The sequence below is a fragment of the Microcaecilia unicolor genome, chromosome 3 (assembly GCF_901765095.1).
Source record: "Microcaecilia unicolor chromosome 3, aMicUni1.1, whole genome shotgun sequence".
In the NCBI taxonomy this organism is placed as follows: Eukaryota; Metazoa; Chordata; class Amphibia; order Gymnophiona; family Siphonopidae; genus Microcaecilia; species Microcaecilia unicolor.
Genome location: NC_044033.1, coordinates 132,970,178 through 132,986,680, shown reverse-complemented (window position 1 = coordinate 132,986,680; position 16,503 = coordinate 132,970,178). Strand labels below are relative to the sequence as shown.

General features: G+C 44.5%; 1 long non-coding RNA gene across 1 annotated transcript in view; it reads left to right on the top strand.

Moving 5' to 3' along the window:
- The window catches only part of LOC115464844, a 38,827-nt gene extending 22,597 nt beyond the window's left edge, over nucleotides 1–16,230 (top strand). The window contains exons 2-3 of the long non-coding RNA XR_003941276.1: nucleotides 9,898–10,011; nucleotides 15,884–16,230. This is a non-coding gene — a long non-coding RNA (uncharacterized LOC115464844). The remainder of the gene's footprint in view (nucleotides 1–9,897; nucleotides 10,012–15,883) is intronic.
- Nucleotides 16,231–16,503: the final 273 nt, after the last annotated feature.

Here is a 16,503-nt window from a genome sequence, read left to right as displayed (position 1 = left end):
CCATCCTGGAGGTTCAGGACAAATATATTCCACGTATTAGAAAAAAGGGAAAAAAGACTAAACGTCAGCCGGCGTGGCTAAACAGTAAGATAAAGGAAATCATTAGAGCCAAAAAACAATCCTTCAGAAAGTGGAGAAGAGAACCAACTGAAAGTAACAGGATAGATCATAAGGAATGCCAAGCCAAATGCAAAGCGGAGATAAGGAGGGCAAAAAAGGACTTTGAGAAGAAATTAGCGTTGGAAGCAAAAATACATAGTAAAAACTTTTTTAGATACATTAAAAGCAGGAAACCGGCCAAAGAGTCGGTTGGGCCGCTGGACGAAAATGGTGTTAAAGGGGCGATCAAGGAGGACAAAGCCGTAGCGGAGAAATTAAATGAATTCTTTGCTTCGGTCTTCACCGAGGAGGATTTGGGGGGGACACCGGTGCCGGAAAGAATATTTGAAGCGGGGGAGTCGGAGAAACTAAACAAATTCTCTGTAACCTTGGAGGATGTAATGGGTCAGTTCAGCAAGCTGAAGAGTAGTAAATCACCGGGACCTGATGGTATTCATCCCAGAGTATTAATAGAACTAAAAAATGAACTTGCGGAGCTACTGTTAGAAATATGCAATCTGTCCCTAAAATCGAGTGTAATACCGGAAGACTGGAGGGTAGCCAATGTTACTCCGATTTTTAAGAAAGGTTCCAGAGGAGATCCGGGAAATTATAGACCGGTGAGTCTGACGTCGGTGCCGGGCAAGATGGTGGAGGCTATTATTAAGAATAAAATTGCAGAGCATATACAAAAACATGGACTGATGAGACAAAGTCAGCACGGATTTAGTGAAGGGAAGTCTTGCCTCACCAATCTAATGCATTTTTTTGAGGGGGTAAGCAAACATGTGGACAATGGGGAGCCGGTTGATATTGTATATCTGGATTTTCAGAAGGCGTTTGACAAAGTGCCGCACGAAAGACTCCTGAAGAAATTGCAGAGTCATGGAATCGGAGGTAGGGTATTATTATGGATTAAGAACTGGTTGAAAGATAGGAAGCAGAGAGTAGGATTGCGTGGCCAGTATTCTCAGTGGAGGAGGGTAGTTAGTGGGGTCCCGCAGGGGTCTGTGCTGGGTCCGTTGCTTTTTAATGTATTTATAAATGACCTAGAGATGGGAATAACTAGTGAGGTAATTAAATTCGCCGATGACACAAAATTATTCAGGGTCGTCAAGTCGCAGGAGGAATGTGAACGATTACAGGAGGACCTTGCGAGACTGGGAGAATGGGCGTGCAAGTGGCAGATGAAGTTCAATGTTGACAAGTGCAAAGTGATGCATGTGGGTAAGAGGAACCCGAATTATAGCTACGTCTTGCAAGGTTCCGCGTTAGGAGTTACGGATCAAGAAAGGGATCTGGGTGTCGTCGTCGATGATACGCTGAAACCTTCTGCTCAGTGTGCTGCTGCGGCTAGGAAAGCAAATAGAATGTTGGGTGTTATTAGGAAGGGTATGGAGTCCAGGTGTGCGGATGTTATAATGCCGTTGTATCGCTCCATGGTGCGACCGCACCTGGAGTATTGTGTTCAGTACTGGTCTCCGTATCTCAAAAAAGATATAGTAGAATTGGAAAAGGTACAGCGAAGGGCGATGAAAATGATAATGGGGATGGGACGACTTTCCTATGAAGAGAGGCTGAGAAGGCTAGGGCTTTTCAGCTTGGAGAAGAGACGGCTGAGGGGAGATATGATAGAAGTGTATAAAATAATGAGTGGAATGGATCGGGTGGATGTGAAGCGACTGTTCACGCTATCCAAAAATAATAGGACTAGAGGGCATGAGTTGAAGCTACAGTGTGGTAAATTTAAAACGAATCGGAGAAAATTTTTCTTCACCCAACGTGTAATTAGACTCTGGAATTCGTTGCCGGAGAACGTGGTACGGGCGGTTAGCTTGACGGAGTTTAAAAAGGGGTTAGATAGATTCCTAAAGGACAAGTCCATAGACCGCTATTAAATGGACTTGGAAAAATTCCGCATTTTTAGGTATAACTTGTCTGGAATGTTTTTACGTTTGGGGAGCGTGCCAGGTGCCCTTGACCTGGATTGGCCACTGTCGGTGACAGGATGCTGGGCTAGATGGACCTTTGGTCTTTCCCAGTATGGCACTACTTATGTACTTATGTACTTATGTACTAAATAACCTGCAGGTGGCTACAGCCCGGTGCCTATATAATTCCCCTAGCCTATGCCCTACCTGATGTATTATATTGCAATTGTGATGAACTAAACATCCATCTAATGCTTTTACCGTTGTTTTCCCTTTTCTCCTCAGCACTATATACCATTGCTGATACATTCAATGTGAAAAGATGACCCAGCTGTTTGTAGCTCCTTCCTGGCCCTCACCAATGTGGTTTGGTGTCTGCTGATCAGAGAGTAACATAGTCTATGTGCTACCTATCTGCAAGTTTGTACTTGGCAGATCACTAGTGCTAGACAACATACCTATTATTTACACAACTCTGTGCTGTGAGGCTCTATGGTAAGGGGGGAGAGGCTGGATGGGCATTTGTGTTCCTCAACAGAAATGCCCACCTAGCCTCCTCCCCCTTACCATACAGCCATGCAGTTTGGAAGGAACAGGTGGCCTTCTGTATGGCCACACTTACGACACATATGTACCAAAGCTTCTCTGTCACAGTTCACCTGTCATGCAACCCAGATTGCTGACTCCTCTCACATCAACCCCAGCATTTGATAATACGTAGTGCACAAAGTAGAGACACACACCCTGTTATATTAAAAAGTCTCCAACGTGTATTTAACAAAAAAAAAAAATAGAACTATGTACAATCCCCCCCCCCCCCCTAAGTCCTTCAAGGGAGGCCATGTCATCCTCCCTGCATGGCCTTGTGCAGCAGTCTAACGAGCAGCACCAGGAGCAGCCTCTGTGCCCTGAAGTGCTGCTCATTAGCCTGCCGCATCGCCAACACCTCCTGCAGCAACTGGTTTTGGCTATTCACCAGTTGCTGCAGGAGGCGCAATGCTGGTGCTGGGGATGGGGATGGGAATGGGGCTGGGGGTGGGGTGGAAAAGGCTGGAGGTGTTGGGCTCTCCTCCTTCTCCTCAAGTGGAGGCATGTACTGCCAGGGGTCCTCCTCCTCCTACTCCACCACTGATTCAGGCAGTCCTGCCTCCTCCTCCTGCTGCTGGCACCCTGTGCATGTAAAAGGATTGTCCTTGAGATCAGCACATTCAACATGGCTTGCATAGTGCAGGAGCTGGCTGGCTGGCATGAGGCAGGAATGGGGAAAGGTGGGGTCAGTGGTGAGCCCTGGGCTAGACACATGGGGTGTGAGATGCATGAGATGACATGACAGGGAACCCTGGAAGCTGGGCTGAAAAAGCAGTACACGATAAGATGTGTTGGCAGGAACACACATTCCTCAGCAGCATGTTAGCATTTTCAGTTGTGACTATGGTAGGATGACCATTTTTTTGGGGGGGGGGGGGGGGGGGGGGGTGACCATTATTTTTTTTGGGGGGGAGGAGGGGGGGTGGAAGCACTATTTCTTTACATTACTTTCAAATCATGCTATGACATCCACTAAGAGCAGGACATCAGGCAAGAATTCCATTAAACAGTATCCACCCCAGAAAGGGGGATACAGAATTGAGGCATGTCATCTCATTCATCTCGGAGGAGGTTAGTTGGAAGTTACAGCCACACTCATGGGAGGGTAGCTGCAACCTCAGGCCTTGATCTGGGACAGAGATGTGACTTACTAGTTGCCTATTAGCCACATGGAAACTGAACATGAAATTTGCATTATTAAACTGATACATTTACAAAGGATTACAGGTGGCCTGTTTATAATACCTACGTCGAGCCCTGAGGCGCCGTCGCATGCTCCGAATGATGTCGAGGTGGTCCCGCCGTACGCGGTGGAACCTTCGCCTTAGGGACTTGAGGTCCCAATGTATGCCAAAACATCTGTAAGATACAAGTTTGTACACCAGGAGTCAGGGGATGGCCCTTCTTGCATTCACAACATAAAATCATTTAGCACCCAAATTGTAGAGACACAAAACACTACTGATGGGGTGGGGGGGGGGGGGGTGCCATTGAGGTGGACATGAGGACAGAGAGTACTGTTTGTATGCAGTATTGTTGGGAAATGAGAATGTTTTTCCTTTCTAGCAAATTGATTCTATAATGAATGTCCGTGTGCACATACTGATTACCCTTGAATGCAGACTACAGTTAGTGCTTACATTACTGAGGTAGCTCTTATATGTGTAGCTACAGGAGGGGGACCTGATAGGCCAGGACGGGGACGACGACAAACAGTTACCTTTCCAACTGGTCTCTTATACGACTCTATGCTTGTATTGAGACAGTCCTGGGGGGCAGGTGATGATGGTGCATGAAAAGGGCACGACGGTGCCTCAGGCACAGCTCAATTAGCCTCAGATTTTGAGTGACGCTGAAATTTGGCTCCTTGCGGAGAGTCATGTTTCTCAGTGAATAACCATTGGAAAACATGCATCGCCTTATTTGGACGCCCATGCGTGATGGATGTCCTTACATGCACAGTTCCATATATGGACGACCATCCCATGTATGGACGAGTCAGCACGTCGATGTCCATGACGTGCATGGACCGTTGTCACGCATGCGGGGCCTTATTTGGATGAGAACGTGTTCATACGTGCGGAGCCTTCCTTATATAGATCATTATCAAGTGTGCGAACCTCTTCATATATACACAGTAAAATATGTATGTTCCTTATATTTCCCATTGCTGCATATTCCGCAAGTACAGTGCATGTAGTTGCGGACATCCAGGTACAGGAAATATAAGGAACATTCATAAGTGTAAAGTACAGTAACAAGGACGTGCTTCTCACAGAACCGCCGAAGGATGTCCCTCTTACAGGCTCTTACAGGCTGTGCATGCTTGGTTTTGAAACAGAGCATGCGCAACGTGAGAGAAAAAGCAGCCACAGGGGCAGGCAATGCAGCAGAGTGAAGAGCAGTGCTGGAGGAAGACCTTTTCTGCTGGTGGGGCCTTGGGATCTCCGCCAGCCAAGGTATTTGCAGTTGTGGCGGGTGGGGGTGGCAGAGGCGGTGGTGATCCTTGGGGGGGGTGGCGGCAGCCCTGCCCTGTGTCCGGCAGCGGTGGCCATGGTCCGGACCTGGCTCAGTCTCTCGGCGGCCCTTGGGACAGGGGTATGTCACCTACTTACATGTGCACCTTATAGAATACTATAAGTTGTGCATTCTGCATGGCACACTTAAGCATGCCAATGTTTGCAGCTGTAGGTGCCTCCACCTGGTAAAAATGGGGGCACCTATAGTAAACCCCAGATTCTATATACGGCACGCTGCCAAGATGTGTGTGTGCAAATTAATTGGTTAATGAGTTCTTAACCATAAATAATTGGGTGATAACAACCCATTTGCAATTTTGCTTGGTGCTAATTAAAATTTGTGCACACATGTGGCTACCCTTTATTCTAGAAGGCATGGCACCTAGTTCTACTAATGTGTAACTCACAGGGGGCGTGTCCATGGGCATGTCAGGGGCATTCCAAATAGTTACATGCAAGGTTACAGAATATTGCCTTAGCTCACCAAACGTGGGCACCAGCATTTACACCAGGTTTTAGCAGGTGTAACTCTGGCGCCTAAAGTTAGGCACAGGAATGGCGCTACACGCTATTCTATAAAGTGCATATCCTTTTTAAAATAATAAAAGGAAAAAAAACCCCTCAGAACAGGGAAGGATAAACAACCCAAGGGTGCATGTGCAGCTAATAAAAAACTGTACATAAGGATATAAAAACTTTTAAATCTAACTCCTGATTCAGTCCATTAGGGTGAAGACTGTGTAGAGTAAACATATAAAGATCTTACCTCTTCTGTATGCTACTGTGTTGTCTTTCTCATCGAAACAGTCAAGCTAGTGTCTCCTAATGATCTTTGCAATTGCCTTGGCCATTTGTGAGAAGCACAAAGTACAATTTGAATCAAAGTAATTTAGATTCATTGCTTTTGCTCAAACCCTTTATCAGTTCTTTGCCTAACTGAAGACTGAGCATCCTTCTACGCTTATGCTATACAGAACTCTTTCTTGAAATCGTCTTTCCATTTTGTGGCCTGTATATCATATTCAGTGATATCAGCACTAAGCCTCCTGCATCAAAGGAATTGGCAGGAAGAAAGGCTGTTTTTCAAAGCATTTGTAGTGCAATAATTTGTTCTTGTAAACTTTAGTCTGAAAACATCCTCCTTTTTCGTAATGAGGATGCCTATAAAAGGCATCTGTACATTGTGCTGATACTGGTTTGGAATTTAAAATTATTGTCTAATAGGCCATTGAAAAACCCCCCTAACTTATTCTTTGTACATAACCTTGCTTACTGCACCTTAAAAGAGCTAACTGCAGGGCGTGCTGAAGCATCCCACAGTAAAATCCCAATGTGACCGTTCCACCAACATGTTTAATTTTTTGGTCAAGGGAATGTGTCTGGGGGTGAAGAGTAGGCGTAGCTGCTATGGGGCCACGGGGGCCTGGCCCCCGTAGATTTGGCCCTGAACCCTCCTGCCGGCGACCCTCTCAACCCCCCTCCTGCCGCCATCCCGCCACCTGCTACCTTTGCTGGCGGGGGACCCCAACCCCCGCCAGCCAAAGTCTTCTTCCTTTGTTTGGCAGTCTGACGTCCTGCAGGGCTTCGTTCTGTTTCTGTGAGCCTGACGTCCTGCATGTTGTACGTGCAGGACGTCAGACTGCCAAACAAAGGAAGACAACTTCGGCTGGCGGGCATTGGGGTCCCCCGCCAGCAAATGTAGGCAACGGCGGGCGGGGAGTCAAAAGGGTTGTCGGCAGGGGGTGGGTCAAAGTTGTTGGAGGTGTCGTGGGGGGGGGGGGCTAAAATGTGCCCCCTCATCTCGGCTCTGGACCCCCCTACTTCTGAAGTCTGGCTACGCCCTGCTGATCAGTTAAAGTAGCCACATTGCCATGCTAGCTGATTATTTATTTATTTATTAAATGGGTGGCAATAAGGACCCATGAGCTAATGGCAAGGTTAGTGCATGGCCATTAATGTCCAAAATAGAAAACCTATCATTTTCCAGCTGCAGAAAAAGTGGTCTGAGCACGTGGGAAAGATCTGTGTAAAGGCGCGCTAAGGCCACTTTTTTGCCACGGCTTTGTAAAAGGGCCCATACAAGAGTAGGATATCATCTATTGTCACCCTCGAGGGCACACTCATAATTACCCAGGTCCAGATGATCGACCTCACAGAAGTGCCTTGGCCCCAAGCAGTGTTCACAGGATCAGCTGCTATCCTCAGGAACTAGCTAGCTCCTTCGGTACTCTCTGCTTCAAATATCTCTGCCCATAAGGAAAGTTTCCCAGTTACTCCCAGTCCTCCTCCTCTTCTCAGAAATTACTGAGGACAGATGAAGCTCTCCCTAACAATTACATCACCCACCAGCCAGAAGGTTTAACATGCCACATATTATTTATTGAAATAACAACACAATCCAAACTTACAAAGGTTTTTTTCCTCACTCAGGATACAACAAAAAGGCACAAGAAATGGTCCATTTCCCCCTCCTGGTCATTTACACTTAGTCAGCAATGTTTTCCGCATGGAGTTTTTAGGTGCCATATATAGAATCCCCCCCTTAATGTCTAGCTACTTCTTCCTGTAGTTCCTTTACTACTACTACTAAGATTTTCCTATTCCTCTCTTCTTAAGAAAAGCTTCCAGGTCAACTACAGCTGAGATCCCTTCCTCTAGCTCTCTCCAAGGCAGGTTTGAGGCACAACTAGCATCTGCTTCCTTTCTCTCACTTCTTTTCTTTCTCTGACTCAGACTACTTCCAATATACAACAGCACTACTCATGCCTCGATGATCAGAAGCAAATGCGGGCACTAGAGGCCAATAGCGCCGTACTAGTGCCCTTGTTTGCTCCCGCCTGATGATCAGAGCCGGTGAACCTGTGTAACAATGTGCTTTCCAGCTCTGAACACAATGAGCATGCAAATGCATGCAAAACAGGGAATTGCCAGGAGCAACTACTGTGAAAGTTCCAGATTGCCCAGAACACTGCTGCAAGACTCATCCTGGGCAAATCGCGCATGGTTCCCTCGCAGCCTCTACGTCTCAATCTACACTGGCTCCCAGTAAGAGAGCGAATCGCTTTCAAGCTCTGCACCTTAACGCATAAAATTATTTATGGTCTAGCTCCAGAATACATGATTCCTTTAATAGACCTCCCACCTAGAAATGCCATCAACACAGCCCGCACCTATCTCCAACTTCATTATCCGTCTTGCTGGGGTGTCAAATACAAGCTTCTTTTTGCCTCTACTTTTCACTACTCCAGCCCGAAGACTTGGAATGCTTTACCTCTGAACCTAAAATCTCAATCTGATCATCACCTTTTCAAGAAGATGTTGAAAATGTTCCTTTTTGAAAAAACTTACTCCATTAGTAATTCTGCTGTTTAGTCACCCTAATTGTTGTTAGTGTTCTCTCCTTATTCTGCTGTAAAATTCATGTGTTGTACTTCTCTACTTTTGTAATTCATGTAAGCCACATTGTGCCTGCATTTGTGGGAAAATGTGGGGTATAAATGAACCGTAAATAAATAAATAATAAATAAATTACTTATTACTCCCCGATGCTCAGTGTGCCAAACATTGGTGCTGCTCCCACAGCAAACCTTACACCAGCTCACAGCTGGTGCCCAGTCCAAACCCAAACACGAACCTGAACCTGAATGAGGACCCTCCCCCTACAGGAGCCCCAACCCAATCCAGCAATGCGGGGGCTGGAGGTTCAGCAGACCTCTAGTCCCCTAACACCCCCCTCCCCAACAAAAGGGCATGGCAGGCTACAGATCTGGTGGATCTCCAGCTCCCTACTCCCCCACACCCATAAAAGGTCCTGGAGGCCCATTGGGCAACAAAACCAACCCCCCCCCCCCCACCTGGTGGTCTAGAGGTCCCCCTCTTCCCCCCATACCTTCACATTAGAGAAGGGAGTAGCATACACAATCCTCTTCCAGTGCCATCTTCAAAATAGTGGTGCACAGCCCTGCCCAGTGCATCCTGGGTTGTGCTAGGTGGGGATTCCCTACCATATAAGGGAGAAACTCCCTTATATGGTAAGGAAACCACACCCAGAGCATCCCAGTATGCATTGGGCAGGGCTGGGTGCTATCATTTTGAAGGCAGCTCTGGAAGAGGAGAAAGTGTGCTACTCTTTCCTCCAACACAAAGGTACGGGAGAAGAGGGGTATACTAGACCACCAGGTGGGGAGGGGGTTGGGTTTGCAGCCTACTGGGCCACCAGGACCTTTTTTGGGGGATGTGAGGGGGTAGGGGGCTGGAGATACAGTGGATCTCCAGCCGCCCATGCCCTTTTTGTGGGGAGTTCCGGGGGGCCTGGAGGTCTGCCAGACCTCCAGCCCTTATGTCGCTGTCCTGGGGGTGGAGGGTCAGAGGGGCACAACACCACTATGGTCTTGCAGTTGGAGGTGGGTCCAGGGGTTCCATGGACCTCCAGTCTCTGTGTTTGACAGGTCCTTGTTTTTGACAGCCCAGACCTGTCAAACAAGTATGGGAAGATGCGCTCAGGTACAATCCTCCCGCATTTTAACCCTATGATCAGAACTAATAGCGTGCCTAAATTTGCATGCTATTAGCGCTGGTCATAGGGGCGTTATAGCCCTGCGCTGTTTCAGTACTATTTTTAGAGTGCTGTTTGGAACAGTGCGGGGCTTCTGATCTTCGGGTTTTCAGAGAGGTTTGCAGCCTCTCCTGCAGCTGCTAGGAAGCTGTTGAGCTCCCTATCTTACTTGAAGGTAACAAGGGTTTTGTGCTACATTTCCCAGGGTTCCTCTTTCCTTTCCTGGGTTTCCTGCTTGCCAAGGATCCTGTGTTCTGCTGCCTCCTGTCCCTCCCTCATAGAACTCTGCTTGCTCATGTTACAAGTGTGAAGACTCCAGGTAAGAATACTTTATTTCAGTGGCGGTCCTAGGGGGGCTGATACCCGGGGCAGATTGCCAATGTGCCCTGCCCCACGGGTGCAGCGCCACCCCCCCTGGATGCAGCGTGACCCCCCCAGCGAAAGGACACCCCCCTACGAAAGAATCCCCCCCCGGGTGCATGCCGCTGGAGGGGTGCCACGCGCGCCTGTCCTTCGTTTGTTCCATGGAACGAACGAAGAACAGGCGCATGCGGCACCCCTCCTCAGCGGCGTGCACCCGGGGCGGACTGCACCCACCGCCCCCCCCCCCCCCCCCTAGGAACGCCACTGCTTTATTTTTTTTATTTTTTATCTGTTTCAAAGTATCTCTCTTGTAATCATGGGAATATCTAGGGGCTCTCTGGAAGCAAATCCCTCATCTCTTTCTTTTCTTAAACACTGACTGGTATTGCCATTCACACAATATACCTCTTCCATAATACTTTTCCTTCTTGAAATATTTGTTTAATAAACCTTTGGACTGGAGAAGAGCGGATGTAGACCCTCTTCACAAAACTGGCGATAGAGAAGAAATAGAAAACTATAGCCAGTAAGCATCACTTTGGTTATTACAAAAGTAATGGAAGCACTGCTGTAGGAAAGGATAATGAATTTCCTGGAATCTAAGGGCTACATGATCCAAGACAACATGGTTTTACCAAAGGTAAATTGTACCAAACAAATTTGATTGAAGCTTTTGACTGGGAGAACCGGACCGAGGGCATTCTGTAGATGTAATCTACTTGGGTTACAGTAAAGCCTTTGACACAGTTCCTCGTAGGAGACTCTTGAATAAACTAGGCAGACTGAAGTTAGGATCCAAAGTGGTGAACTAGATTAGAAATTGGTTGACAGATAGAAGTCAGAGGGTGGTAGTTAATGGAATTTACTGAGAGGAAGGATCCTGGGGTGCCTCAAGGATCGGTGCTGGGGCCAATTTTGTTCAATATATTTGTGAGCAAAATTGCTGTATAGTTAGAAAGTAAAGTTTGCCTTTTTGCAGATGATACCAAGATTTACAATAGAGTGAACTTCCTAGAAAGAGTGGAAACATAAAAATGATCTGCAAAAGTTAGAACAGTTTAATATATGGCAGTTAAAATTTAATGTGAACAAGTGCAGAATGGTGCACTTGGGGAGTAGAAATCCAAGGGAGCCATATGTGCTAGGTGGTGAGAGGCTGATATGCATAGACAAGGAGAGGATGATAGTGTCTGAGGATCTGAAGGCAATGAAACAGTGTGTCAAGGTGGTGGACGTAGCCAGAAAGATGCTAGACTGCATAGAAAGAGGCATAACCAGCAGAAAAAAAGAGGTGTTGATGCCACACTTGGAGTATTGTGTGCCGTTTTGGAGGTTGTATCTTGCTAAGGATGTAAAAAAAGATTTGAAGCGGTTCAGAGGAAGGTGACAAAAATGGTGTGGGGCTTGCACCAAAAGATGTATCAGAAGAAACTGGAAGACCTGAATATTTATTTTTGTTACATTTGTACCCCATGCTTTCCCACTCATGGCAGGCTCAATGTGGCTTACATGGGGCAATGGAGGGTTAAGTGACTTGCCCAGAGTCACAAGGAGCTGCCTATGCCTGAAGTGGGAATTGAACTCAGTTCCTCAGGACCAAGGTCTACCACCCTAACCACTAGGCCACACCTCCACATATTTCCTTCTTGAAAGGAGGAATAGGAGATATAATACAGACATTTAAATACTTGAAAGCTTTTGAGGCTAAATTTGTTTCATATACTGACGTTATTTATTTATTTATAACATTTGTATCCTATTGGTACCTATTCATTACTTAGCACAGTTTACCTTATTGCAAATTTTGTCTTGCAGTAGGAAGTTAGAAATGTTATGTTCTTCACATGGTTGTGAACTCAGTAAGGATAAAAACAAGTTACTCTGGTTAGATCGAGTGGGCAAGAATATACCTTCAGATTTAACATTCCCTGATAGCTCCAAATTAAAGGTTGACTGGGTAGCCTAGACACTACCCCAACATTGCCCATATACCGCAATGCCCATGTATCTGTGTGTGTGCCTGTGTCTTTGTGTGCATGTGTATCTGGGTGTGTGTCTCTTTGTGTATGCATGTGTTTGTGTCTTTATGTGTGTGTGAATACATATGTGTGCCTCTGTCTGTGTGTCTTTATTTATGAATATATATTGTTGAGGCTATGAGCACGGATGGACAAACAGAGAGAACGTCCCAATAGATACATCATTTGAGTAGAACATGCCAAAAAATACTAATCTCATTGTTTGAGCTACATGAGATTCCAAACCAAACAATATATCAAGGGCAATCCCTAAATCTGTCACCAGATAAGTTGACAAAATAATTTCAAAGTTCACCTAGGGTTGGAGAGGAGAAAAAGCAGTCCAGAAGTCCTTCAGTTTTACTGCTATTCAAAACAAACTTATACGCATTGTTACAATGTTAAAAATGTTCTAAGTGAATTGGATTTATGTTAAAACATTAGAAGCATTTAATTACTGTTTTGTTTTCCACATCTGAGCTCAGGATGAGTTAGATTCAGGTACATACGTTTTTCCCTAAGTTCCACCTGAGGCAATGGTGGGTGAAGTGATTTGACCACGGGATGTCATTGAGAAAAATATATTTTATGCCCCAGTTTCTGGGTCTTTAGCTTGCAGCTCCAGCCACTAGCCTATTCCCTAATGGTAAAAATGTTGTATAAACACACCAAATAATCTATCAGAAAAATGAATAAACTATATAGCTAATTATTTAGGGGTCCTTTTACGAAGGTGCAGTAGAAGGGGCCCTATGGTGGTATTGGCGTATGGCTTTGCCTATTTAGGAAGCGATAAGAGCTTCCACGCTAACCCCACGGTAACCAGGCATCATGCAGCATTGCCCGATTACCACCGAGTAAGCCCCCGGTGCTAAAAATATATATATTTTTGAGCACCAGAAATGGTGCACAGCATACACTGGAACTACCACTGCGCTCCTGTGGTAGCTCAGCAGTAGGGCCAGTTTGTCGTGTGTCATTGCCGTGGTAGCCACATTGCGGCTTTGTAAAAAGGCCCCTTAGGGAATTGTATACTCATACCATATTCGTCCTCTTTTGCATTTTGCTGTTTTTCTACATATAAAGACAAGTTAATATGTGCTTTTTAGTGTGTTTTATATATAGAAAAATATGGAATGGAAGACTTTCATTCCATATTTTCTATATATAAAACACACTAAAAAGCACATATTAACTTGTTAGCCAGGGTTCATTCATTATTTTATATTTTATTTATAAAGGGAAAAAAACACTGCATAGAGAATATAACTGTGTATTATAATGTTAAAGTGGTGAAGAGGGAATTATTTCATACCCTCCTCCAGTCTCTCTTATCACTCATCTGTTTATCACTCTCTCACACTATCCTTCATATCTCTACTCATCTCTTCCTCTTTCCTCTTCCATTTTTCTATCTTCTATCCATTTGCTGCTCTATCATCCTCCAAGAGCATAAGAACATAAGAATTTCCACAACGGGTCAGACCAAAGGTCCATATAGCATAATATCCTATGTCCAATAGTGGCCAATCCAGGTCACACATACCTGGCAGAATCCCAAAGAGTAGCAAGATTCCATGCTACCAATCCCAGAGATAATAAGTAGTAGCTTTCCCTGTATCTAACTTAATAGAAGTTTATGGACTTTTCCTCTATGTTATATTGTATGCTGCTCAGAATATTTGAGTTTCAGTATATACAAATAAAATCAAAGTAATAAACTGGGCATGGTAAAAATTTGCAGCTTGATTCATTTTCTGATCATTCATTTGTTTCATTTTTTTAGATACCGAATGATTTTCATATCATTAGTTTCCATTAAAGTCAATGGGCAAGCGATTTTGTACCACAACAGTGGGGTTTTCTAACCATTTACACTGAAACTGGAGTGGAGATGTAGACTAGCTGTATGCTGAGCGCATAGGAAGCCAGGATTCAAATCACTCTGATGCTGTATTGGTTAGGTGCAAAATTAGAATTTATTTAAAACATTCATATCATCCAGCTCACTATAAAATATCAAGTAAACAATGAAAAATAGAGCAAATGAATACACTCAGAACAGTTAACATAATCACAGATCTCAGTAAGATGTGATATTTAAAGTAATATTTAAAGCCTTTATCGAAAGCTGTTATTTGGATAGCTATCAGGATAATGGTCTCAATATTGTATATATCTGGGAAATTTCCATGGTCCACTTATCCACCTCTGCAGCATTATTTATATAATACTGGAGTAATCAGTAATAGTGACCAGTGTCATTTATCCAAATAAGTACTTTTAAATATTGGATGTACATGGCTGGCATTAAAAACAAATAAACAAACAAACAGCAATCACTTTGTCAAAGCATTGACCCATTGATATTTAAAAGCTTGATGTCCAGTTATGCATTTTGAAAGGATTGTTGGGAGGGGTAGCATTGAATTTAATTATCAACATCTTGGGGAAAGGCTAGAGGTCTGAAAAATATCTGAAGGAGTTCAAAGGATGAAAGTTTGTGTAGGGTGTTTAATGCCCTTGTATTGGCTCTGCCTGCAAACAACACACATATCCTTCTTGCACCAACCCAAGGGAATCCAACTAACATTCTCTATCATAATAAAAATACTTGTTACTTGGATAACTTAGTACAGTGTTTCCTAGCCTTCTTCAGGAGTGACAATTAGCCAAGAAAACAAGAAGGCAGATGATCCGCAAAATCCAATGTGGAAGCAAACAAAAGAGCAGATCACTAGGTGGTATTAATAAGACTTTATTGGAGAAATAATCGCCCGACACAGACTGTGTTTCGCCCACAAGGGCTGCGTCAGGGGCTTTCAGTTGCTGAAATTTCAAACAAAGCAAAAGCATATAAACAGCCGGTCAGCTTCTTCCCAAGCAATATTGCGCTCAAAATCGGGACATCATATGATCAAAAAGATCTTCTATAGTAAAAAACACAGTCTGTGTCAGGCGATTATTTCTCCAATAAAGTCTTATTAATACCACCTAGTGACAATTAGCCAGTCAGGTATTCAGGATATCTGTAATGAATATGCATGAGAAAGATTTGCATATATTGCAGACCTAGTGTATGCACATTTATCTCATGCATATGTAAAACAGCAATCATGAAACCCTGATTGAGTATCCAGGAAAAGGTTGAGAAACACTGCAACTGTAAAACGGGCCCTGCAGTGATGTTGTCACGTGGGTTTGCCATGTGCAGAGGCCCTGCTTTACCGCTGCCCAGTAAAAGGTAGTTTCCAGTCAAGGAAGGAAATTGCCAAGTGGTAACTGAAGCACTTGCTGTGTGGAATTTCCTGGGGGAGCCCTTACCAGAGGCGGTAAGGGCTCACAAGCTAACCCGGCGGTAACACACCATCCGATTACCACTGGGTAAGCCACCGGTGCTAAAAAAACAAAATCTGATGTGACGTAAATGGCACATGATAGGGGCAGGCACTGCCACTGGGATCCTCTGGTAGCCCAGTGGTAGTGCTGAACTGGCACATGGCAAGTCCAAGGTGGGCTTACCGCACCTTTGTAAAAGGGCCCCTAATATTGGCATGAGAATACAATTTTACCCAACACATCTCTACTTTACAATATAAGGCATTATTTTCAATTTTATTATAGAAAAAATTACAACAAAAAACAGTTGATCTTCACTTTTGTTTGGTTATGTTATTTCCAGCCCCCCCCCCTCCCTTCCCTCTCCAAAAAAATACCCATGCTCAGTTTCCAGTTTATGCGTAAAACTGTGTGTACAGATCTAATCCCAGTGCCTTGAGTTATATGCTCTTTCTTTTTGATTTATTGCAGTTCAGGGAGAGAGCAATCCATGGCTGTGGTCTCTAAGGGTCATCGGCTTTTGGCATAATTTATCAGAATCTGTTGTCTAGTCAGGATCAGCGCTGGCATTCAAGACCAGTTTGGACAAGTTCATCAAAGGGAGAAAAATGAATGGATACACCTGCTGACTGAGCAAAAAGATGAACTCATAAGTCACACAACCTTTATTCATCCCTAAATTCCTGTGTACTTGAATGTTCCAAAATAGTCTCTGACTGACCCCCTGGCATAGTCTATCACATCTCTTTTGTTAGGCATGTCTGTTGTAACTATATAATTTCCTTTTATCCTTCTGGCGGCCTTGGGCTGCATTAAGCACATTTATATAATGCACTTTAAAATAAAAAGACAGCATTCTGATCTCTAGCTAAAATCATGCTTTGCCATTTTAAATCTTTTTGAAAGTAATGCTCCATTATTACTTTTCAAAAAAATCTGTAGCATTGTGTAATGTGCCAAAAAATAGATAAATATAAGAGGCTTAGAAAACAGTCAATGCATTTTCTTCTGTTCCTGGAACCCGACGTTGCAGGGCTATTCAGGAAATGAAGCCCTTGCTTCATGAATTTGGAGTGGGTTGCTAAGTCAAG